The 26,410-nt window shown below is 48.5% G+C and overlaps 1 long non-coding RNA gene across 1 annotated transcript; it reads right to left on the bottom strand.

The window, feature by feature from the left end:
• Positions 1 to 14,963: 14,963 nt before the first annotated feature.
• On the bottom strand, positions 14,964 to 23,181 carry LOC144770673 (uncharacterized). The gene is made up of 3 exons (XR_013598972.1): positions 22,876 to 23,181; positions 21,715 to 21,877; positions 14,964 to 17,515 (listed from the first exon to the last, which is right to left on the bottom strand). It is a non-coding gene; the product is annotated as an uncharacterized LOC144770673 (long non-coding RNA).
• Positions 23,182 to 26,410: the final 3,229 nt, after the last annotated feature.

Raw genomic sequence — 26,410 nt, 5'->3', positions numbered from 1 at the left:
CTGCTTCTCCCAGCTCTCTGGGGTGTGTTAGCTTAGATTCCACTAGATACTGACGTAACTTCTCTTCAGCACAATGAGTCAAAATATGTTCTTTAAAAAAAAATGATATAATCCCTCATATGTGTCAACTTTGTTACCAACAATCCAGCCTTCCAGTGCCTTCACAGAAACGTCCTCAAAGTCTACGCAAGACTTTGAACTCTCTTTCTGGGTGCCACTAAACTTCACCCTGTACTGCTCTGGAGTCAGACCAAATCTCTTGACTAAGCCTGCCTTCATCTGCTGGTATGATTCTGCATCCTCCCCCCTCAGGGCAGGCAGCGTATCCCTCCCAGCTACTAGAATGAACTCCCACAGGAGTGCACCCAAATACTTAGAGTGGACCCTACTCATTTTTGGCTGCGAGCAAGCAGGCTTAACTTCAAAGACAGGTATGTAAAGCATTTAAAAACACCAATTCAGTAAATAATGAACACACAATGCACAATACAAATCCAAAACCAATTTATAAAAATAGGAAATATTGTTATCCTCAAAATGACACCAAAACAACAAAAACCCAATGTAGTGAACCGGAGATATATATTTTCAAAGATTTAGCATTATCTAGCATATAGAAACCTATAGCGCCTTATCGGGGCATCTGGTTGCGATAGACCGGGTCAAAGTCAAAGTTTCAGGCTGACCGCAATGGAGCCCTGCATGGATACCCCTCGCGGGAGGTCTCGGTCAAAGTTTTTACATTCTGACTTAAAAAAAATTCTGTAGCTTTTCTCCCCGGGGTCTCTTGAAGCTCTCAGCCAGTCCGGTTTCAGTGAGGGTTCGCTTGATTTCCTTGTGACAAGCTCCCGATCAGACTTATGGATGTCCGACCTTCAGAGCGTTCCAGTGGGATGAACTAAGGATCCAGGCTGACTCACGGTTGAAGGCATGCGGCTTGGCTTTTGCGGTTGCCCCAGGTCACCTCTTCATTCGGACTTAGAACCTTTTATAGAGCTTTTTCTAGCAGGGTCCCTCGATGCTCTTTACCATGCCGGATTTGGTGAGGGTTCGCCGGCCTAAGATTTCACCTACTCCCGGTCAAACTCTGGAAGTCAGTCCTATAGAGCTTTTCAGCGGGACAAACCTGGACGGCAGGCCAACTCGAGGTTGAAAGCAGGCAGCTTGGCCGGCCAGGTTGAGTCGGTCCACTCATAGAGCTTTTTTCCAAAGTTGCTCCAAAGTTCTCCAAACTCCTGGAACTTCTTCTTGAAGTTTCCCAAAAGGTACCAGTGTGTCTCAAACTCACTCCAAGGGAATGGAATCTCCAAGATGGTCCTTGAAAGTTAAGGACTTCAGTTCCCACAATCCACTTGGACAAACCCCTCCAGGTTGAGGATTATTATAGTCCACAGGGCTGTATTCCAGATGGTGAAAAAGGCGCAATCTTCAGAGTGTAGGCCTTGGAGAATGCCCATCAAACTTCTTAGCATGGCCATTCTTGCTTTCTTACTTGGAATAAGTACCCCTCTCAGGTACTTATTCCAAATTCTCTGGGTCAAGCAGGAGGGCACTCTTGTCCAATGGAGAGTAGGGTACCGTCCCAAGGAATTACCACTTCCTTCAGAGTGTGCCACTATTTTGTACCAGAGTGCACCAATTCTTCCACATTCATAGTGGCTGATTTTCCAGCAGGAGAGAAGAGCTGGCTAAACACACCCCTAGGAAGGCTAATCTCCATAGTCTCTCCCCCTTGCATCTGCTCATTCCTTCCTTAAGCCTGGCATCTGGCTGGTGTCTTTCCCATCCCTTGAAGTCCATTGTTTATGACTCCTCCCCTTGCTCTGTCATTCCTGTGCATCAGAACACTGCCCAGGGGCTCTTTATCACTCTTCATAGGAGCCTGGCTAATCCACTTAACTCTGACCAATCAGGACAGGCCACTGGAAGGCTGAATCTGGGCTTTCAGACAAGAAGGTCTTATAACTTCCAGTCTGTACATTTTAGGAGAAATTCAACAATATCATATTGTTTGATTTATCATTAGCATTCTGGGAAGTATTTAAATGCTATTTTTTCATTCTCCTATCATGATTTATTAGTTAATAACTTCTTGCCTTGCTAACCTAAGGGGCAGGGGATTTGCAATGGGAAAAATGACGGGCCATTTTTCCAGCACCAGGGCTTATAATAAAAAAACATATTTTATAAGTACTCTATATCTACAGGGCCCCCCACCCCTGGAATACCTAGGATAGACTTTAAGGGTTCTGAATATGTAAAGATATTGAGGATCCTCACTCCACAGTGCTCCGAGTACCAAAGTCGATTTTGGTGAAGCAGTTTATCACAATGTGGGGAGTGAATGTGCGATTTCACTTAACCCAGGGCATATAAAACTCATTTATAAGGGTCCGCCTTATAAATAACTGACCGCCCCACCCCTGGGACACCTAGGGGAGACCCTGGGGGTACCTTATATACCCAAACATTGTAGGTTATCCATTTTTAAGGGCCCCAAACACCAAGGTCGAGTTTGGGCACCATTTAGTTTTTAAAAGCAGTCCTGCAACACAGAGCTACTTTTAAACTGACCTCAGGCTTCAGTAGTGCACATATGCAAGTGCAGAAAGGGCTGCTAGCCTCTAAACTGCCAGGCCCCATTATATACTAGGGACTTAGAGGTAGTTTCAATCCCCCTGCCCTAGTATGTACTAGGGCCTTATAGTGTAGGTCGTGCCAATCACAGGGGTACCCCAACCCATCGTGTAACCTAGTGTATGTAGGTGTTTTCACTATATTCTAAGTGTCTCTTTCAGCATAGCACTGAGCCTTGGCCTGACTAGGCAGAGCCCAGGCTCTGTCAGGGTCAGTTACCACAAGTACCAGTCAGAGAAAGGTTGGGGGAGGCCCAGGGCACAGGATGACTTTGCAACAAGACCGCTGAGCTTAGAAGCGGAGATCAGTAATATTATGGAGATACTAGGCCACTCAGGCCTGTGTATGATTATATATACTAGTAACAGGCCTCCATTGCATGATAATATATGTTTGTTTTAACCTCCAGTATTAGATGATTGTGCGATTTACTTAAACAAGCTGCGCTGTTTTGGACACTTCATTAGCTGCTACAGTGTCCACAGCATATTTTTTAAGAGGTGAAAGCTCATCTTTATCAGTACACCCACACTGATCATAGAAACCTTCCCCTTCTGCTTGTTATGTATTTGCGTGATTCACTCCTTCTGAGTCACTCAAGCAGCCAGTGACTTATAATAACTTCTAGTAAATTGCCTGACAATTCGAAGAACTGGTGCTGAAAGGCAAGCATCAAACAGCGCTTAATTAGTAAAATAAAGAGTTGTGGTGTTAAAGCCGGTGTTGTGTAATATCTGCTATCCCCATCATATCCTGTATACCCTGACGAAAGCCCTGCTCCAAAGCCCGGCAGCGGCGCTGTTACATGTCAGCATGCCGAATGGGTATGGGTGAGTGAGGCCAAGGAGCCTTGGTGGATGTGGTGCGTCGGATTGGCAGTCAGGTTTGTGAGAGAGACTAAGGAGTCTTGGTGGATGAGGTGCGTTGGATTGGCAGTCAGAGTGGTGAGCGAGGCCAAGGAGCCTTGGTGGATGAGGTGTGTTGCATTGGCACCCAGTTTGGTGAGGGAGGCCAAGGAGCCTTGGTGGATGAGGTGCGTTGGATTGGCAGCCAGGTGGGTGAGTGGTGGCCAAGGAGCCTTGGGGGATGAGCCTTGGGGGATGAGGTGCATTGGATTGGCAGCCAGATGGGTGAGTGAGGCCAAGGAGCCTTGGTGGATGAGGTGCGTTGGATTGACAGTCAGGTTTGTGAGAGAGACTAAGGAGTCTTGGTAGATGAGGTGCGTTGGATTGGCAGTCAGAGGGGTGAGCGAGGCCAAGGAGCCTTGGTGGATGAGGTGTGTTGCATTGGCACCCAGGTTGGTGAGGGAGGCCAATGATCCTTGGGGGATGAGGTGCGTTGGATTGGCAGTCAGATGGGTGAGCGAGGCCAAGTAGCCTTGGTGGAGGAGGTGTGTTGCATTGGCAGTCAGGTTGATGACAGAGGTCAAGGAGTCTTGGTGGGTGAGGTGCGTTGGATTGGCAGTCAGGTTGGTGAGACAAACCAAGGAGTCTTGGTATATGAGGTGCGTTGGATTGGCAGCCAGGTGGGTGAAGGGTGGCCAAGGAGCCTTGGGGGATGAGCTGCGTTGGATTGGCAGCCAGATGGGTGAGTGAGGCGAAGGAGCCTTGGTGGATGCGTTGCGTCGGATTGGCAGTCAGGTTTGTGAGAGAGACCAAGGAGTCTTGGTGGATGAGGTGTGTAGGATTGGCAGTCAGGTTGGTGACAGAGGACAAGGAGCCTTGGTGGATGAGGTGCGTTGGATTGGCAGTCAGGTTGGTGAGTGTGGCCAAGGCACCTTGGTGGATGAGGTGCACTGTATTGGCAGTCAGGTTGGTGAGAGAGACCAAGGATTCTTGGTGGATGAGGTGCATTGGATTTGCAGTCAGGTTGGTGAGCGAGGTCAAGGAATCTTTGTGTATGAGGTGCATTGGATTGGCAGCCAGGTGGGTGAGCGAGGCCAAGAAGCATTGGTGGATGAGGTGCGTTTGATTGGCAGTCAGGTTAGTGAGAGAAACCAAGGAGCCTTGGTGGATGAGGTGCGTTGGATTGGCAGTCAGGTAGGTGTTGAAAATTAGTACGGTTTGGTGAACATTATCTGCGCCATCTTGCCTCTTCCCCTGATGCCACACTATTGCCGTGCGCACCCGCCATTTTAAGATGCCCTGATCAGAACGAACCCTTTCGCATGCCGCTGGCCCCTGACATAGCCCTTCGCCCTCACTAAGCCTGCACGCTGACCAACCCCCTGCTTGCACCTGCCTTGAATCATAAACCCCTCTTCGGCGCTGCTCTGCCCCAGGCCCTCATCCTGTTCCCAGCGCGACACCTCCCTTCTTCCCTTTCATGATCCCCGGCCCTTAGATGCAAACCCCCTTTTCCCCGTGTGCCCGTTTGTCTTCCCCGTTCCCAGGCCGACACCCAGCTCTGCTGATACTATCCCTTGCCCCTCCCCGTGCAATAGAAAGCTTCCCTCATCAAAGGACCCCCGAGTTGATCAAAGCCCCCACCCCATGAGATCCGATCGAACCCCGCATTCCATGAATTGGCGGAATATCCAGCTGCGCGATAGTCATCACCTGCTGTGACCAGGGTGGGGACTTCTACTGTAGATATGTGTGGGAACGGGCCCGAAGGGGGATTCCGGGAATGTCTTTCCGTACATCAAAGCTTTATCATATGTATGTAAACTGTAATAAAAACCACAAACACTGTATATAAGGGGCCAGGCCTCAAACGTAAGTTAGAGCACCTCAGAACGATACCTGCTGTCCGTTTTGCTGTGTTCTCCTCCGGAGAGAATAAAAACCTTGTTTCCTGCTTTCCAGTCTCCAGCGCCTGCCTCTTCATTGATTAAATAACTAGAGGGTCACAGAGGCAATACCGCCGGGCAAATATCGATTGTCCCCGACCCGACTGAGGTTTTAACAATTGGCGTCCCAAGCGTGGGGCCCATCAGCGACTCGTGGATCCAGTGGGAGAGGTCCCGACGACAGAGTGAACGACTGCAACGATCGGGAGAGCTCTTGCCCAATAGACCCTCGTCTGGCAGCCGATCATCCGAACTTCACTAGTTCCGAACAGACCTCTCTCGAGTGATCTACGGTCCTGACTGGGAACCATTAGGAGTGCCGTGAGAAATACGAGAAAAAGAGGACGAACGGGCGCTGGATTCGGAAGACAAGAAACTGTCCACATGGTCCGGGTAAGGTCGTGTAATCACGACAAGTTGCGAAATGATTGCTTGATTGTTTGATTGCTTGATTATTTATAAAATACTAGTATTACTCTTTGTTTGACCTATTTGGAGATTCACTGTCTGCACACGGAGAAACAGTAGGCTCCTTCTCTTTTGCAAACGGTGAAGGATAGGTAACGTAACCGTCGCGCCTATCTTTCTCCCCCACTGACTCTATTATTTCTTAACGGTTTTTGGGAGACTCCCCACTCCCTCACTGATTAACTGGGTTCTTTAACCCCGAACTACTGTTCACAGATTGTCTTCTGGAGATTCTCTGTCTGCAAACCGGAAACAACAGCTTCCTCTTTGCGGTTAGTGAAAGGGTAGAGGACGCAGACTTTTGCGCCCTACTTACTCTCCCCATTGTCCTTTTTCTATCCTATTTATTTATTTATTAATTGCTTGATTGTTCCGCGCTCTTGGTTACTCTTTTTTATTTTTTGTTCATGAGGTATTCACTGCCTGCAAACAACGTAGAATAGGAATATTCTGTCTAGTCTTTGCACCTAGTGATAAGATAGGCACTGCTGACTTATTAGTCCCTCGTTACGAGCCGTCATGTCTGTCTTCTCCCCATTGATTGATAATTGGTTCAGCCCGGACCGTGTATTAGAGGTGGACCATATAGCTCCACTAGAAGGCACCCCTAATAAGGACATGTTCATAAACTATGGATTAGTTACCATAGCCTATAATAAATTGTGGCACAGGTATACCAAAGAAAGTCAAGACAAACAGTGGCCACTGGCAGGATCCTTTGACCTTGATAAAATAGAAACGTTAGAAATAGCCCTTCGAAATAATAAGACAACGCCTATTATGCTCGACAGTCTCGGTATGTGGCGCAGAGAGGCTATGCAACGACAGAGAAAAGACGAGGACAAACCAAGTAGAGAAATATACCGACAGGACAACCCCAGGACACCGCTACCCACAAGTTATCCCCCGACACTACGCAAAAGACGACCAGACTTAGGGCCAGACCAATGCGCTTTTTGTAGATATGTCGGACACTGGAAAGCCCAATGCCCGACTCTACTGAGCGTGAGTAAAGGCAAAGGGCCGACAGGAACGACAGATCGGCAGTATGAGAAAAAGCGCGAGACAAAGAAGAACCCGACTTACATAGACAGACCAGATAGAACCACCACGTTTGATTATGCCCGATGGCACAGATTTCGCCAGGACAATTTCAGCGGCATGCTCAAGTTCTCCTAGGTCGGGCAACGACAAGACGGGAACCCAGCCACGCTTTAAGATTCACAAACGGAAAGAGATAATTATGACCAATAACTGTTTGATATTCGTCTTGGGTCTTTGTATGTCGTACTTGTACTGTCCACCCCCCCCCCGTCTGAGTTTGTGTGTATGTAATGTACGAATCTGCGTCATCCCTCTACACGTGTTTCCGTATTACTCAACCTCTGTTAAGCAGAAACTTAGCATAAAAGCAACCTGGAAAGAAGGAAATGGTACAACAAAATCCGTAGACCATTGATGAACTTGAACTTTTAATATTACACAGCAAACAAGAGATAATAACGGTAAACTGTAGAAAATGAAAGTCAAACAGAACATTCGCCCCCCCCCATTCTGGAACCTTCCAAAGTAGGGCAGGGTTACGACTACGCCCAACCAGCGGCAACCCATATAAGGCGGGCCCCGCTGCCAACTCTTGGTCAGGAAATCTTAACATATGGGGAAGCCGGAGGAGAGGCAGGGGCCAGCGGAGTCCAGCCGCAACGGCCCTAGGTAGTTGCAGGCAATCCCGCCACATGCCCCCTCGGCTCAGCCGCAACGGGCCTGGATAGACTTAAGTAGTCCCGCCACATGTCCAGAGAAGAGCGAGGCACCTCTTCCTTTTCTCCTCCGCAACAGCCGCAGCTGCTCTGGGCGGCGGATGCCCTGTCCATACCCCTGCAGGAATGCGTCCAGGTCGGGCCGGGAGGGAGAGGCGACGCGGACGAGCCTCTCCCACCTCCACCGATAGGAGGCTTCCCAGCCCCGGCCCAACGCCAAACTCCTCCAGCCAAGCGGCGACGCCAATACTTGCGCAGCACCGAATGTACAATGGTGCCCATATTTTCGGAGCACCGAATATGCAATGGCTGCACCGACACTTGTGCAGCACCGAATGTGCACCGCAGGTGGCCATACTCCCACAGCGCTGAGCACAAGACTTGGGGAACACCGGATGTGGAGAGACCTTCATGCGGGGCGATGAAAAAGAGCAGCATGGAGTGCACCGGGAGAAGGAGACGGCGCGAACGAGTCTCCCTCGCCCCCAGGTGGGGGCATCACAGCTGCACCCCAGCCGAACGTCCCGCTTTCACAAAACAGAGCCCTTTTTCTTTCACTCCGAAGGGCCTCTTCCACTCTTATAGACTTGACGAAGGGTGACTGCTGCAGGACCTCAAAATGGCGTCTGGGCCTGCTGGAAGGCGGGTCTCGGCCGCTAGAGTAACTTTGAACAGCAATGTAACTCGGTCGCTCGCCCACCGGAGCACGAGCCCCCCATCTCCGACAGCATCTCCACAGCCTTGAAGATTCTACAAAAGTCCCCGGCGGAACCTTCGGCCTCTGCAGGTTTCCGGTAAGGGACGGCTGCCTTGACCGCCAACGAAATAACCATGACATTGCCACTCCTTCTGTTAGCATGAATTCTAGAACTGCCGAAAAGGACTCTGGTCCAAACTGCCAGTAATGGGAAACATTTCCCCCTGATGCTACTTCCGGACTGAGCCGGCCCCGCCCAAAATGGCGCCGGTATCAAGAGGGACTTGCGAACACCTCGTGGTGTTCCTTCGCACTAATATAAACTTGATGTTCTGAGACTTTATATGATCCTTTGTACACTTGGCTAGAAAAGACAAGGAGAGCTCACTCGACGAACAGTATGAAAGGATCCCGTTAAAAATGTTGATTACAAATGTACAATGTATTATATTTTTATAGCTGGTGTACAACCTCACCTACGACGCACACATACAGTATGCATATAGGAAATCTGATTGCAACTATTATGATTATGCTTCTAAAATTATGAAATAAATGCCCCCGAACCCCCAGCCAATTAATAGACGTTTTAGTTTCCTGCAAATGAATGAATAAAACTTTCCAATGTATTTGTTTCCGCAAGACGACACTCCCACTGTACGCGCTTTTACCATTGCCATGTCCGACCAAATACGACTGCACCCTCATCAGCCACGTACTGAAATGATTCCGAGAAATAAAGGTTTTCGAAACTATGGACGGGTATTGCATGTTTTATTTAAAAAAAAAAAAATGTGGGATCGGTGGGAAAGTTCTTTTCTGTGCACCCTACTCTGCTCTCTCTTTAAGGTTGAAAGAAGATGGTTGCCCAGCCCTGGAGGATGGATCGGATCGACAGCACGACACTCTGCCTTCAAAGTACGCGACTGACTCATGAACTCTCGCGTGGAGGAAGACCTTGACTTCCAAGGATGGGTAAAACGAACGGTGTAAATGAGGGAATGTAAAAGGAGGGTGAAATGAAATGATGTAAACGTTATAAAGTACAACGTTCCAAGGTATCAGGGAACGGAACTGACCCAGGAACCGAAGAACCTTAGAACGCCACAGCGTTGAAGGAGGTTTAAGGATCCCGATAGTGAGATACGTCCTTCGACTAGATACCTCGCACTAGGCACCTCTGGTTTCCTTTTCACGTTCCCCGCACACGACCTATATGGACACACTGCCCCCCGACTCCAGAAACCATATCCCCGGGGACTCTGCCCCGAGGAGGAAAGACGAGTAAGAGGTAAGTAAAGGACTTATGAATCCATGTATTTGAATATGCGCGAATGCTGTCTCCCCCACCCCCTTTTTCCTCCCTCTGCAGGTTACATCAGAGATTACAGCCGAGGTATGGCGAAGACCTGAAGCCTTGCCATGTCTAAATGTACGAAGCAGACTAGCGCTGCAAGGTGGTGCCTAAGCACGCCTACTAACTACTCACGTATCGAACAAACCCGTAAAATTAGGATGACCTGATAAAAAGTGATCAATGAACCCATGTCACGTATGATGCGAAACTATGAGAGAATGTGTGTGTGTGTGACTGAGGCGTTGACCCAACTGGTCGAAGGACCGAGAATGCGAGAAAGTGCGACAAAATGGTACCTCCTTTCTTCTTTCCTTTTTCTCAAGGCACGTCCCCTCTACCCTGTCTAATGCTCAAACTGCATGATTACAAGATTCTAACGCAGACCCGTGAATGTCCTTTAATGTGTAATGCACTAAATAGCCTTTCTTGAATACACTGCCACCCTCTCTGTTGCACGTGTACTATTTAGCCTGCCGTTGCGCTCTCTCTCTCTCTCTCTCTCTCTCTCTCCCTCCCCCTCTCTCTCTCTCTCTCTCTCTCTCTCTCTCTCTCTCTCTCTCTCCCTTTATTCTTGCACTCCCACTCTTCCGAGTGATTAGCCCCGAAATTGGCAGACTGCCACCCCTAGCACACCACCTAATTGGCTTCAAATACCGTCAGTATTTGCACAAAAACTTGTCTTTAATACAATCACCCTGAGACCGCGTCATTACCTCTCCTTTTCCGCTGGAAGTCAATGAACCAAGGTTGGGCTGTAAGGGAAAGGACAGGTAAGACGACCGAGGTTCCCTAATCTGACCCATAATAAGGGAACTGCATGTCACCGGCTCCTGCGTTATAATAAAGCTCTCAGAATACTCGACCTTCCCCGCCCCGAATTGTCGCAATGTCCATATAGTAAAAATGATCGAAACATCCTCATGTTCCATGAACACCCCTGTCCCCGTACCAGCCGCTCCAAACGGGAGTTATGAAACTGCCCCTCATCCCCGGTGGTGAGAGATGGGTCGATTTTATGCCCTTACCACAAGTTTCCTATGTCCCTGGTTATTTCCCATAAAACCCCTGTCCTTTCTAATTAAGTAATCAGGCCGTAAGAGGTAACGTAGGATCCAGAATGATGTTTTACAAGGTTAACAGACTAGTCCAAGGTGAAGAAATCATCGAAATGAACCCGTAGTAGTTGAAAAACAGGATGCATCGATAGAAAAGAAATGTTTAGCCTATGTTCGTCCCTCAGCAAAATACCTGTTTAGTACCATTTCGATAGCACACAGTACCCTTGGTAAATATAAAGCCCTAGAGAACGGCACATCTTTGTCAAACCCGTCTTACGAAGGTGGGTCTCCATCAGATAAACTGTCGAAACTGTAATAAATAATTATGAAGGAAAGTCATAGTACATCCAACAGGCCCGTCATCGGTCATTTATATGTTAGTTGTGAACCCTAAAATAACGGACGTTTTCATTTCTGTCTGAAGCTGGGAGAGAAATAGACTTTTGTGATTACCTTCCTCTGCAAATTCTCTAAAGACTGTCTTTTCAAACTCGTTTAAGGGTACGGCTGTCAGGAGAGAGAAGGACCGGATGTGGGAGCACGAGGCCTGACTGCAGACTATGGAACACCTGCGACATGGGCCAAGGCGAGACCGTGACAGAACAGAGCTACAGGACGAGGCACTACCTCCAGTAAAGTGAGAAGGAAGGGCTAACCTGATGCCCCCGCTCTATGTCCGAATGTGTGCCGAAAGGTCCCCGCTCTCTAGACTCGGTCACGAGCCCGCCCATCTGAAGTCTCTCGTTCCCCTAGTTTGTTCCTAATTTGGCCTTGCTCCATCCCCCTTTTCCTCCAACCTACCCTATGGACTGTTTTGTACGCTCTTCTTCCATCTGAACTTTCTGACAATCACCTCAAAGGACACAGGGCGAAAAGGACCTTTCCGACCAGGAATACGAGGGAAAGGTCGTGCCCTGCAACGCGAGACCTAGAATAGAGCTGGACCCGTAGCTCCATCGCCGGTGCTCCACAGCGCCAACGAAAAGACAACAAAGAATACTGAGAACTCGTTAACCACGAACACTTTGACGTCCTCAATCACCATTTCTGCTGCGCCTCATTTCTCTCCCAGCCGCCATTGTATTGATCATGCTCCAATCCGAATCTGATATATGTAACAACCTGCCAGTCCACGTTATGAAATGTACTTGCTGCTCTCGCTACAGAATCGTTTTTGTATTGCATTCCTATGACTTTCCTGCTGAACAAGTTTATCAAAGTTTATCAAATAGGTCCACCTCCTAAAAACTAGAAATCTCAAATTGTATTGTTTACAACTCTTTTCATCTAGGGTTCCTACCGTTTTCTTTCTCATGCCCACCACAATAGAACCGAGTAGAAAATGAACCAGCAAGATGTCTTGAATATGTTAAAGGGAGGACTGTTGAAAATTAGTACGGTTTGGTGAACATTATCTGCGCCATCTTGCCTCTTCCCCTGATGCCACACTATTGTCGTGCGCACCCGCCATTTTAAGATGCCCTGATCAGAACGAACCCTTTCGCATGCCGCTGGCCCCTGACATAGCCCTTCGCCCTCACTAAGCCTGCACGCTGACCAACCCCCTGCTTGCACCTGCCTTGAATCATAAACCCCTCTTCGGCGCTGCTCTGCCCCAGGCCCTCATCCTGTTCCCAGCGCGACACCTCCCTTCTTCCCTTTCATGATCCCCGGCCCTTAGATGCAAACCCCCTTTTCCCCGTGTGCCCGTTTGTCTTCCCCGTTCCCAGGCCGACACCCAGCTCTGCTGATACTATCCCTTGCCCCTCCCCGTGCAATAGAAAGCTTCCCTCATCAAAGGACCCCCGAGTTGATCAAAGCCCCCACCCCATGAGATCCGATCGAACCCCGCATTCCATGAATTGGCGGAATATCCAGCTGCGCGATAGTCATCACCTGCTGTGACCAGGGTGGGGACTTCTACTATAGATATGTGTGGGAACAGGCCCGAAGGGGGATTCCGGGAATGTCTTTCCGTACATCAAAGCTTTATCATATGTATGTAAACTGTAATAAAAACCACAAACACTGTATATAAGGGGCCAGGCCTCAAACGTAAGTTAGAGCACCTCAGAACGATACCTGCTGTCCGTTTTGCTGTGTTCTCCTCCGGAGAGAATAAAAACCTTGTTTCCTGCTTTCCAGTCTCCAGCGCCTGCCTCTTCATTGATTAAATAACTAGAGGGTCACAGAGGCAATACCGCCGGGCAAATATCGATTGTCCCCGACCCGACTGAGGTTTTAACAATGGTGAGAGAAACCAAGGAGTCTTGGTGGATGAGGTGCGTTGGATTGACAGCCAGGTGGGTGAGGGGTGGCCAAGGAGCCTTGGTGGATGAGGTGTGTTGCATTGGCAGCCAGGTTGGTGAGGGAGGTCAAGGAGCCTTGGGGGATGAAGTGTATTGGTTTGGCAGCTAGATGGGTGAGCGAGGCCAAGGAGTCTTGGTGGATGAGGTGTGTGGCATTGGCAGTCAGGTTGGTGACAGATGTCAAGGAGCCTTGGTGGATGAGGTGTATTGCATTGGCAGTTAGGTTGGTGACAGATGTCAAGGAGCCTTGGTGGATGAGGTGTTTTGCATTGGCACCCAGGTTGGTGAGGGAGGCCAAGGAGCCTTGGGGGATGAGGTGCATTGGATTGGCAGTCAGATGGGTGAGCGAGGCCAAGTAGTCTTGGTGGAAGAGGTGTGTTGCATTGGCAGTCAGGTTGGTGACAGAGGTCAAGGAGCCTTGGTGGATGAGGTGCGTTGGATTGGCAGTCAGGTTGGTGACAGAGGTCAAGGAGCCTTGTTGGATGAGGTGCGTTGGATTGGCAGTCAGGTTGGTGACAGAGGTCAAGGAGCCTTGGTAGATGAGGTGCGATGGATTGGTAGTCTGGTTGGTGACAGAGGTCAAGGAGCCTTGATGGATGAGGTGCGTTGGATTGGCAGGCTGGTTGGTGACAGAGGTCAAGGAGCCTTGGTTGATGAGGTGCGTTGGATTAGCAGTTGGATTGGCAGTCAGGTTGATGACAAAGGTCAAGGAGCCTTGGTGGATGAGGTGCGTTAGATTGGCAGTCTGGTTGCATGCATGTGTTCACTGATACATGCTTGTATTAGATTGTCTCTTTAGTGTGTGTCTGAAGAGAATGACGATAGTTGTACTGAGGCTATCTCGGGCAGGTTGTTCCAGAGACAGGAGCCATGACTGCAGATTTCTTGTGGACGCAACTCTACAACTCCTGGTTCAGCTTCTAGTTAGTCAGTAATTTCCTGTGTAACATAGAGGGCAGTGTGGCATATTGTTATTTTTTTGGGGAAGTGAGGAGTTTGTAGGTGGGACACATGATCTTGAACTCGATTCATGCCTGCACAGAGAACCTACTACAGGCTTTCTAGTTGGATTGCTCCAGGTTGCCTATTTTAGTCTAAAGATGAAGTATCCAGTTCCTTTTTTTGCATGTGTAGCTTTTTCATCCGATATGCAGTGAGACTTGATAAAAAGGTGTTTCCACGGGTGAAGTGAGAGGTTCCTCAATCGGTAGACTCTTTTTTTGGGTAACTTAATAGTTTATTATATAGTGCTGCTAAACCCAGTTAGATTGCAGAGCCTTTACAACAACAAAGATCAATTTCACAGCATACAAGAGGCACTCAATCTATAACAAAGGATATACTGCAAGAATGTAGGGCCTGCGGGGTATGCATTATAGTCCACATCAGCACAAATAGAGACTGCAGTAAACTATATACCTTCATATACAAAAGCGCGCAAGGAAGTGGAAGGAACTGTATGCGCAAGAATGACTGGGAGCCAGCCTGAAATCTTGCAGAAAAGGTGAGGAGACTTACAAGTAGGATAAATCATTATCTTACCCTATATAAAATGATCGTGTGCAGCAGTGTGCCAAGGGGAGCGTGATAATGAGTTCAGCACGGCATGAGTAGGTCAGGATGTGCAGTGTGAGATGCTAAGTCAGGCTTAGAAAGTAAGTTGTGCTAATGTACTTCTTACCCTTCTGCTTTTGACAGACTTGTCCCTTTTTTTGTAGAACAGAATGGGCGAGGTTTAGGGGTCTGGGCTCGAACATGGGGCGAGCTGTTTTATAGATGGACTGAGGGTCAAGTGAGTTTAGAGAGTATGGTCAGGGACTACCGGCCATCCTCCTCCCCTGCCTTGTGTTCCACCAACGGTTAATAAAATTGGACATGAGAGAGGATTTTCTTTGGGAGGCAGGGGGCCTTTATTAAAACATAAAAGCAAATAAAAATAAACAATATTTACACAATTATTCATGTAGAAACCGTATTTGACATTAGATTACAATTCATGTAGACAGGTATCAAAGGGCTAACCTTAACATACTTTTAATACAAAGTATTTCCTATCCAAAACTAATATTTTGAATCATAATCACACATTATTAACTTTTCTGCATATCCTATTTGGGCCTACGGCAAGGTCGCTAACCGGTATCAGATACTTATCAATCATCCACGCCCTCACATACGAGTACGTATGCACAGAGGGCCGGTTTACCGAGATAGTACTCCTCCCCCCCGGTTACCCCGTACGCTCCATGAACTCCATTAACAATGGGAGGCCCTTGCATCCCTCGCCGTTTAGTGACGTCATAGTGCCCATGCTGGGTGGTCAACCTGCCTAAAGAAAGCGTGACTCCCCTCTCCCCCACACCCATCCATCCAACCGGATGTACCGCCCCTGGAGTTCTAGGAGAGACCACTTGTCCCTCCCCCTGGGCGACCCCATTCAAGAATGGCGCCGCCCCCTAAGGACCTTAAATTGACTGCTCACCACTCATGACCTTACCGCCTGACCAAGGAATATCAATAAATACGACGATTGCTGACCTGTAAACGGGAAAAAAGTCCTAAGGATAAAAATTCACACCACAACCAGGTACTTTGGAAAAGAAAAACCAGAACCATAAAAACAACATTATCACACAAAAAGCAATATCTGCTTCAGGGGATGGTGGGTGGGGATGAAGATAATAGCCTCCTAGAAGGCTGGGGGCAAAGGGCAGGCCTGAGGAGCACGGGAATAAGAGAAGACCTCCTGCGCTCCCCGGCCTTTTAAACCCCCTACCAGTCAGACCAGTTCTAACTGGCCTGACCTCAGCTCCCCCCCTTTGACCCGGAAGAGATCCTATCACTTCCGGGTCAACTGGGAGCTCTTATCACCAATCGATGGTGAGGCGTACTTACTGCACCATGATGACGCAGCGGGGCGCGCCCCACCATGGGTTGCAGACATGGGAAGGGGGGCCGGTGCCCCGCTATACCTGCGGGGGATACGATGCGGTCCCCACCTTTCTATATGGTCAGGGACTTCCGGCCATCCCCCTCCCCTGCCTTGTGTTCCACCAACAGTTATTAAAATTGGACATGAGAGAGGATTTTCTTTGTAAGGCGGGGGGCCTTACGATCCCCCGGCCATATTTGTTAAAACATAAAATCAAATAAAAATTTGAAATAAACAATATTTACACAATTATTTATGCAGAAAACGTACTTGACATTAGATTACAATTCTTGTAGACAGGTATCAAAGGGCTAACCTTAACATACTTCTAATACAAAGTATTTCCTATCTGAACTAATATTTTGAATCATAATCACACATTACAAACTTTTCTGCATATCCTATTTTGGGCCTATGGCAAGGTCGCTAACCGGTGTCAGATCCTTATCAATCAGCCACGCCCTAACGTATGAGTGCGCATGTGCAGAGGGCCCGTTTACTGAGAGGGTACTTTCCCTCCCCCCCGGTTACACCCGTACGTTCCATGAACTCCATTACCAAAGGCGGGCCCTTGCACTTTGCGCCGTTTAGTGACGTCATAGTGCCCATGCAGGGTGGCCAACCAGCCTAAAGAAAGCGTGACTCCCCCTCCCCCGCACCCATCCATCCAACTGGATGTACCGCCCCAGGAGTTCTAGGAGAGACCACTTGTCCCTCCCTCTGGTCGACCCCATTCAAGAATGGCACCGACACCTAAGGACCTTAAATTGACTGCTCACCAAACATGACCTTACTGCCACAGGCCAGCGTAGTTGCCCGACTATTTGGCACCAATCCTTCTACGCTGAAAGGTCATGCCCTGCCCTTAAAGCTCCTAGCCAAGCCATGATGTTTTCAAGAATATGTCGTTGCCCACACTAGTCAAGTGAACCCCGTCTTTTAAGAAGCACGGTTCCCCCCTGACACACCCATATGCTGTGTTTTGCAATTGAGGCGACCTAAACAATTTCGCTATTTTATTGTTGATCCTCTTTACCGAGTGATTCAACGCTTTGACAGAATCCCTCCCCCTCCATCTGATTCTGGGTATCATCTGGGACCAAACTTTGGTGCAGCCCTGGCATGTCTTAGCTATCCAGCCTACCTCAGAGATTATCTCCTCCATCAGGACCCTGCTCCCCAAGTTTACCAGATCGTTCCCGCCCAAGTGCAAGATAACAATTGTCGGCGGCAGGGTGTGTCTGTTCAACAGCTCTGTAACAAACCCCCTAAACTGACTGAGGCAGAGACCCCCTCCTTCATGGAATAAAACCTTGAAACCTCCCTGTTCAGCTCTCTGTCTGTAATTACCTGCAACAAAAAACAATTTGACACGCCTTACATAAGAATGGCCAATAACCCATACAACATGTGCGTCCTTGTCCTGTGCATGCTTCCGCCGTGGTGAAGAAACTTGCTGGTGATGTGCTGACGGCAGTTTCCGCCCTGCGTGACAGGTTCGATAAACTGAAATATAAGCAAGCAAAGAAGACAGGCATCAGTCTAATTGTTCTGCTACCCTCACAACATGTGCAGCCGCACATAACGCTTGTAACAATTAGAAGACCATCTCCCAATTCTTTTCACACTGCTATTGCGCAACCCTCTAGCAGTTGCCTCGGTGGCAGCCCCTATTCGGAACGAATGTGTCCCAAAGTCTTTTGGATTTAAACCAGTCCTGTCAATTGCCATGGCCAACACCCTTTTGAATTGGAACCTGGTAAGTGAGGTACCGTCTGCATGCATTATTAGTGTCCCCCCTACTGCACCTACCCTCTGGTGGAGAAAGGCCTCCAAGTGCATCACTGGGCAGCATGGGTTAGGTAATGCCTGATGAAGTACCAGCCCCTCACCATGGGCTTCTTGATCAGTTTTTGATTTCTAATGGTAATCAACAGCGCATCACCCTGTATCTGTGCGTGTTCAAGCTGGAGTCCACCTAGCACATCCTGCCTATTTTGTGCCACCAGTTCCCCTACCCTGAATGACCCCATAAAAAGCTAGTGAAAAAGACAGCTCTAAACAGCAGTACCTCCCCAGTCGAGCTATTTGTGGGCTCCTTGGAACCCCTGATCTGTGCAAAGAAAGCAACAGCTGCCACGTGCCGGCTGGCTGTCGCGCCGAGCTCCCCTCCCTGCTCAAAGTGTCCAAGTACTGTTGGAAGTTCCCTGACTTATCCCAGCTCTCTGCCCATCCTTGTCCCAAAACAGCACAGTAAGACCAAAAGGTCCCTTCGTATACTCTTCTGGTCCTAGGCGCAAGACTAGCTGCCACGAGGTTCTGTAGCTGGGGGCACCAATCTGCCAGAGTGCTTCCGGGAAGTGTGTTGGCGTCGCCGCCGCAGATGGTAGATGTTCCCTGAAAACCTGCATCTTGAAGGGAGAGAGTGCATCAGCTGCATTATTTAGCACCCCGGAACATGTTTGGCCTTAACCCCTTCAGCGCGGCGCGAATTTTCGCGCTGTGCTGAAGGTTCTAATGAGCCTATGGGCTCATGATGGAACGGTTGCATCATGAGCACAGCTCCACCGACGCTCATGACGGAACCGTTCCGTCATGAGCATGGAAGGGGTTAAACTGTATGTTCAGCTTCAAACAGACCAGCACTATCTCTTTCAACAAGCGGAGTATCATTTTACACTAGGCCGCCTGTTGGTTGATACATTTCACTACTGTCATGTTATCTGACCAGAAAATTACAGATTGATTACACAACTGTTGAGGCCAAATGATCAGTGTAACCCCGATTGAAAATAACTCGAGGAAACCTATATTGGCTGTCAGCCCAGTTTCCCCCCACCAAGCCGGCCACTGCGGTGCCACCCACTTGTTTCCAAGTATGGCACCAAATCCCACACTGCCCGCAGCGCCAGTCCATAAACCTAACTCTGCAGACATAGTGGGGGGACCTAGCCACACTACCCTGCTGTTAAAACGCTCCAGAAATGCGATCCAAATCTACATGTCCTGGCGGACCTAGGACGACAGTCTCGTGTGATGGAGCTTCTCCCACAGACCAGTCATCGATCATGTGAGATCGAGCAGGAGAATGGCCGTGCCAGTGGTATCACTCTCAATGCAAAGTTCAACTGGCCAACAGTCTGCTGTAGCTGGTGCAGTGTCAACTTGTCTTTTGCCAAACATTGCTGGAGTGCTGCTCTAAATTTCATGATTTTTTCTTTTGGTAACCTGAAACAACCTTCTACCGAGTCCAATTCAATGCCCAGGAATTCTATTGTTGATGGACCCACCGTCTTTCCCGGTGCCAGCGGGACCCCAAAAACCCACATGAGCACGCAAAATTCCTGCAATGCAAACGCGCACTCCCGAGAGCCCGCCGACCTGAGGAAGAGAAAGTCATCCAGATAATGCATGACGTTTTGGTGCTGTGTTGTCTGTCTAGAAACCCACTCCAAAAATGAACTGAATTTCTCAAAGTAGGCGCAGGAAACAGAACAACCCATGGGCATACACATATCCATATAGAATTTACCTTGGAATGAAAAACCTAGCAGATGGTGATCTAGAGGATGTACATGCAGTAGCCGAAAAGCGGATTCAATATCTGATTTGGCCATCAAGGTCCCTGGTCCCAAAACCCTTAGCATATCCACTGCCTGGTCAAAAGAGGCATATTTTACACTACAGACTTCTTCATTGATGGCGTCATTTAGTGATGTGCCTCTAGGTGCTGACAAATTATGAATAAGTCTGAACTCGCCTTCCTCTTTCTTCCGGACCACGCCCAAGGGTGAGCAAACAAAATTGTGCACAGGGATGTGATCAAAGGGGCTCGCTATTCTGCCCAAGCGCAGTTCTTTTGTAATTTTGGCCGCTGCCACCTCCGGATTGGTTCTAACAGACAGCTGATTTCTACACTTTGGAGTCCCTGTATAATCCACCGCTGGGATCCTACAACCATACAAAAAACCTTCTTGTAACATCCTAGCAGAGGCATGGTCTGGGTACTTGCTCAGCCAAGGAGTCATAGCCAGAACGTCAATGGGTGAATGTGACAACAGTCGTACCTTTTCCTTATTCCTGTTTCTTTCTCCCCCTATTTCCAGATGATGTGTTACCTTTTTTGCGGCATTGTTGTATCAGGGTGGGAAGGATGATTACCTATGGAGCATGTGTGTCTAAATTTACACTTGCCTTGTACCCTGGTGCATAATCGTTTATTAAAATACCAGCAGACCCCTTTTCACCCTCCACTGCTCCCTGCACCAGGGGCTGTGTCTCCGGCCTGCGCCGGCCGAAAGGGCCGAGATGATTTGGGGTGTAACCTCTGTTCCAGCTTTGGCCTGGATTACTCGGTTGGCCTGCAGTAAAGTGATTAAACCATGATATCGAGTCAACCTGGTCCGGGGTAAGTGATGAGTCAAATTCTTTAGCTTTCCTGAAATTCCTGACATAATCCTTCCATCCTACACCCCCATAATTATCATGGAAAATTGTAACCCTGCTCTGGTAACACGCCATTTCTGCTTGCAAGTTAGGTAAACGCTCAGCTATAATAGCCATAAATATAGAGAAGGCCCTAATCCAATTGGTCAAAGTTTCTTCAACTCTGAATCTCATCTTTCCACCCGCCATTCACTAGGCAACATCCAATCTTTCTGCTTCCTAGTATACCTCCTGACATATGCACCAGCCCAAATTAATTCCTTCACTTCTCCTGTTACATGCATTGCCAAATAGTCCCTCCTAGAGGGCAGTGTGCCACCTCCTTACCTATTTCCACAGCACCCGCTGGCTCTACCATCATGTCTGTTCCGATGTTGCTCTCTGGTTGTGCTGTTTGGGGTGGACTCTGAGTACTTGGCCCCACTCTGCTTGGGGCAGTCATAATCTTAGCCACCATCCTATGTGCTTCCGCCAAAGGATCCTCCCCTACTTCTTTCGTGCCCACTGAAGGACCCCCGCTACCTGAGCCGCTAGCTCCGGCGGGACCTGACTACCCTCTGATGGTGCCAGGACCAGGGTGGGGGCCGAATCCCCGGGAGTGGCGCGTGGCTAGGTGTGGGCACCCCTGGGATTACACATGGGACAACCGGGATTGTGGTTGGAGGCACTGAACTCAGCGTAGGCACCGGCGTGGCAGGTGCCGGGATCACAGGTCTAGTTGCCGGAATCTGAGGAATAGGAACAGGGATCAATGGTGGCACTAGGCTCCCTGAATGACCCTCCCCAAAGGCTGCTTTGGATCTTTTGCCTTCCCCTTCCTGGTTCTAGCCTACTTGGGGAGTGGGTCCAATCCCCCCCTGGGCTGCGGGGGCACTATCGTTCGCTTGGGCCTGCCTGCTGGCACCGTCTGTTCATCCAACCTCTGCCTGAGCTCAGCAATGCAATGCTCACCTTTCCCCATCTCCTATTCATTGTCGCCATACTACGCATCATTCCTTCTAGCATATGTTCCATGCGGGAAAGCTTTGCACCACTTTTACTGGCCATCCCTACTAGGCTGACAACTGCCAGCTAACTTACACCCTGACCTGAAATAACACCGCAAGCACAATGTTATTTTGCTACCTCAAGGACCTAGTCAGGCCCTTACCTGTGCACGTTGGGGGTACACAAACGGGCCGGCAGCACCGTGCAACTGGAACCGCGCCACACCAGCTAGCCTGGGTGTTGGGCGAGTAAACTCTAGCTTGATGGCCTACCAGAAGCAATGAAATGCAGGCCTGCCTGTGTCTCCTTCCAGTGATGTTCCTTGTCTCGCCTTTGAGCCGACCCGATGCAGGCCTGCCTATATCCCCTTCCAGTGATGTTCTTTGTCTCGCCTTTGCGCCAACCTGACGTGACTGCGTACCCCTTGCCGTCTTTCTGTAAAGAAAATTGAATAGGTAAAACATCCAACTTTTAAATCCTCAATAACCTTCATGTACAGATGTGGGCCCTCACCAGTGCTCAATGCCCTGAATAACAGATGTTTATTGTTACCTGGTGCTTTCAACCCACAACATTAAAATTAAAACCATCTGAACATTACCATTAGTCAATGGTACTCATTTTTTCTAACCCCCGCTGTATGCAGGGCCCGCTGGCACAAGGTCACACACACGTCCTCAAACGCGATCGCTAATTATCACAGTCGCCTTATTTGTTGGGAAAATATTTTTCCTTACAATGAAAGCCTTCTTTAGGCTTCCAGGTATGTGCCCTCACCCGAGTTGGGACCCGAACCCACAACCCCTATTTTAGGAGGCCAGTGCCTTATCCATCAAGACACTAGGGCTACGAATCATTAGCACGATCTAAAATTCACAAAACGGCGTTTTAATTGGCTAGGTAAACTTCTTAATAAACGATTTGTTACAAATTTCCAAAAAGGAAGACGACTTTGTAATCATTGAAAACAGAACTGTTTGTTTCCCCACCCCAAAAAAGGACTCAAACCTGTAAACGCCCTGACTCAGGAGGCCAGCACCTTAACCATTAAGCCACAAGGCTACTCTAAGATTAAATTGATCCCCTGCACTTGGGAACCTGTGATAACCCCAACGCCGCCCTCCGCTATTGCTCCCTCGTGACCGCTGCACCATATTATACAGGGAAGGCACAGTGCCCACAATAATGCCTTGCAGGGTGGGAAGTCATTCAGTCCTATTCAATAGTTCGGGGTATCGGCGTTGAGCAACACAGCGCCCGCATACACCCTGCTCACAATTAAAACTGGCACCGTCGATCTCCGGCCAGTCCACCACGTGGGGCAGCACAGGGCCACCGCTGTGGAATCACCCCTACCGTACCTCTATCCGCACATTACCAGTGGTCCCATAGGTGTACCGCGCTGCTCTCCTCCAGTGGGACACGACCCTCACCTGTCGGAACAATGGAAATCCTCCCTCTAGACGCTGCATGGATCCGCTTGGAGTCTACCCTCCTCCACACGTTCGCCCTCCTCTTCGATTCCTGCTCTCCTCCGGTAGGACACGAACTCCTGTCGGTGACCTGAAAAAACAAAAAGAGAAAAAGATAACAGCCTCTTAGAAGGCTGGGGGCAAAGGGCAGGCCTGAGGAGCGCGGGAACAAGAGAACGCCTCCCGCGCTCCCCGGCCTTTTAAACCCCCTACCAGTCAGACGAGTTCTGACTGGCCTGAACTCAGCTCCCCCACCTTTGACCCGGAAGCGATCCTATCGCTTCCTGGTCAACTTGGAGCTCTTATCACCAATCGATGGTGAGACACGCTTACCGCGTCATGATGACGCAGCTGGGCGAGCCACACCATGGATTGCAGACAAGGGGATGGGGGGCCAGTGTCTTGCCGTACCTGCAGCCCCCGCCTTTCTCGATGTGATGAGGGGGAAACATCATTTACCACGAAGGCATTACCACTACTCACGTTTACCACGTGACACTTACCACGCAGGGTGCCTTCCACGCAGGGTACCTTCCACGACGTCTTTACCACGGGCTAGGGGGGAGACGTGGTATTCCTTCAAGTCGATCTGCGTGGGCATGGGGGGGCAGAGGGAGGGGGGGGGGCTCGGAGGGGGGCTGGGGGGGGTCTCCCCCCCCAAAAATAACAAGCAGGTTACTTTAACAAAAAAACGAACATAAATTTAAAAGAGAGAGGAAAGAGCCTCCCCCAAAGACGTGCCGTGTACGTCAAAAAAGCTGTCCTTTTTTTATTTTGGTATACGTGTTTTGACGCTTGTTTCAAAGGAGGATGGAAGTAAGGGCTCGTGGAGAAAGACGTGAAGGTAAGACGTTGCAACGCGTAGTAAAATGCTACGTTGTAAATACCAGCGTGGTAAAGCCACTTGCGAGGTAAAATTCGCGTGGTAAAGCCATGCGTGGTAACTGAAATCGTGGTATAATCATATATTCGTGATGAGGAATGCACCGGAGCAGCATGCTCCGGTGCATTCCTAGCCTGCCTTTGTGCGTCCTCATGGACATCACCAAGTTCCTGAACCGGTGGCATCAGCCTGGGCATGAGCGGATATCCAGCATCACCGACGGAGGAGGGGCACATGGGTGAGGGTAGTGAACTGGATTAGTGCCCATAGGTGTGCATCTACACAGCAAAATAACAACATGATGCTGTGAGATACAGGTAGGTGTTCAAAGGTTGTGAGAATGACCATCAAAGTAGAGAGAATTCAAAATAATTAGTCGCAATGGTCTATCAGCTGGCAAAGGGATAACAACTCTAAAGGTATTGCTAACTTATTTTGCTTATTTTTATTTAGCGAGTTGAATATAGCGCTGGCAAGACCCGAGGTATCAGAGCGCTTTACACAGCAACAGTATGGACAAGGTCGAACTGGATGGCCTTTCCTACATGGTATAGACTCGGAGTGCTAACAAGCTATTTACAGAAGCACAAAATATATATAAGGTGCAGAGTTCGAAATATGACAAGCCAACAGTTGTAGACAAGTAGTCCATTGTAAGCGGTTAAGTGTCCGGATCAGGTCTAGGAGTTGGAGTCAGGGTGGTTAAGGTGGTTAAGGTGGTTAAGGTGTTGGTTAAGGACTGAGTTTGGACTACAACAAACATAAAGCGTTATAATCTTGGCGATGAAAAGTTGATTTGTCTACTATTCATCAAGCATCCAAGTAAATTTAGGGTGTTATTTATTTCACGAACTATGGCCAGTGTTGCTGCTCCGAAGTATCATGACGTTTGGGTTTGACCAAGACCAGCTAGTACCACAGTTCAGTATACCCTGGTCTGCCTCTAACCCCATTTGCACACTGATGTTGCGCTGCCTATTACACAGCTATGATGTAAATTTTACAGTACTTTTTTCCCATCTACGTGGATCCCCCAGGGATGCATGAGGTAAGTCAATTGATGCTGGAATATTAGGAACTTGTGCTACGAGACAGAAATGTGCTTTGACGACATTGGCTGTGTGGGTGTGTAATTGAGTATTTTGCTGCAGGCTGTTTAGGAAATTCCACGCCCCAGTCCTCCTGTCAATTGTTTGGCAGAGGTTGAAAGGCATTCTAGAGATGCTAGCAGTTTTAAGAAGTGGAAACTGATACAAATCTCTCTGCTTGCCTCCAGGGTATGCCTTATAGCACACGTATGATTTGCATGGTGCCTATGTCGAGTCTGTATGTCCTCAGGTTCTCAAGACGACTCATGATTGGGGGTTCAACTTGACGTGGTCAGACCTGCTCAGCCTGCATTGCTGCACCCTTTGAGGCTGTGGCTTGGTGGTCAGGTTTCCATCCTCAAGCTGCACGGATTGTTGTGCCAAATATAAATCTGGCATACACGTTGTAGTGGCCTAGCAGTGCTGCATCCATAAGGGGTGTCTTATGGAATAGGAGAGTGAGCTGCTGCAATCAAACTGAGTACTTCCCTTGTACGTAGCTGTTTATGAAGGTCTGGCCCTGTGTATAGGTCACATTTTCCTCTCAAACATTGTATATGTACTGTGTTTTGTGCACTTTTACGTTTTGGCGTATTTTGATATTCTTTGCTAGCTTTTCCTTCACTCTTTACACTTTCAGGACATATTTAGGTTTTATTTTCAACTGTTTTTTATAGACCTCTTATTCTTGGATTTGGGTTTTATTTACCCATGCATACTAGGGGGTTTTAACTCACGTTTGGACAAGTGGGTAAATGCGTTCACTATTTACGGATCATTTTTTCTAATTTCAAGAACGTTTACCACCTACGTTTCATTGAAGAAATTTGTAATATTTCACTAGTTTTCATAGACCTGTCAAAATTGTAATCAGGTTTCATTTACCACATACATTATTATTTGCATGTGGTAAATATCATATAAAAACTAACGCATGCAATAAATAATGCAAATGGACCATATTCATGCCATATTTTGTGCTTGCGATAAGTCTCAAATTCAGGGGCATATTATCAATAACTTGCGAAAATTATCGCAAACCACGCATAGCCCGATTTTTTTATCACCTCCTATTGCTGTATTTTATCGCAATAACGCAGTATTACCAACGTTTATCTCCACTGCGATAAAAAATCCAGCGATAGCGGCGAATCCCATCTATAACGTGAGATTTCCAGCGATAAAAATCCTATCGCTAAGGAAAATCTCGCTAATAGGCAGGTGGGGACTTAGCCATACATTCCACCTCCCATTGACTATTATGGCTAAGTCAGGTTTTTACTAGGTGTAAAATCCTGGCGCTAATCGTGGTTAGCGCGCGTTTTTTTATCACGGCGCGGGTATTGCTAATAGGTGATAGGTGTGTTAGCGACTGCTTTCAGTCGCTACCAGTTTGGGTACGCCCACTTTGCATGTCATTAGCGATAAATATCGCTGACATGCAAAGCGGGCCCCAAACTGGTCGCTTTCGCTAACTGCTATTAAGGGGTAATAAACTAATGTTTAAGTTCAAAGCTGCAATGGT

This window comes from Lissotriton helveticus, chromosome 7 (assembly GCF_964261635.1).
Source record: "Lissotriton helveticus chromosome 7, aLisHel1.1, whole genome shotgun sequence".
NCBI classification, from domain to species: Eukaryota; Metazoa; Chordata; class Amphibia; order Caudata; family Salamandridae; genus Lissotriton; species Lissotriton helveticus.
This window is presented reverse-complemented; position numbering and strand designations above follow the sequence as displayed.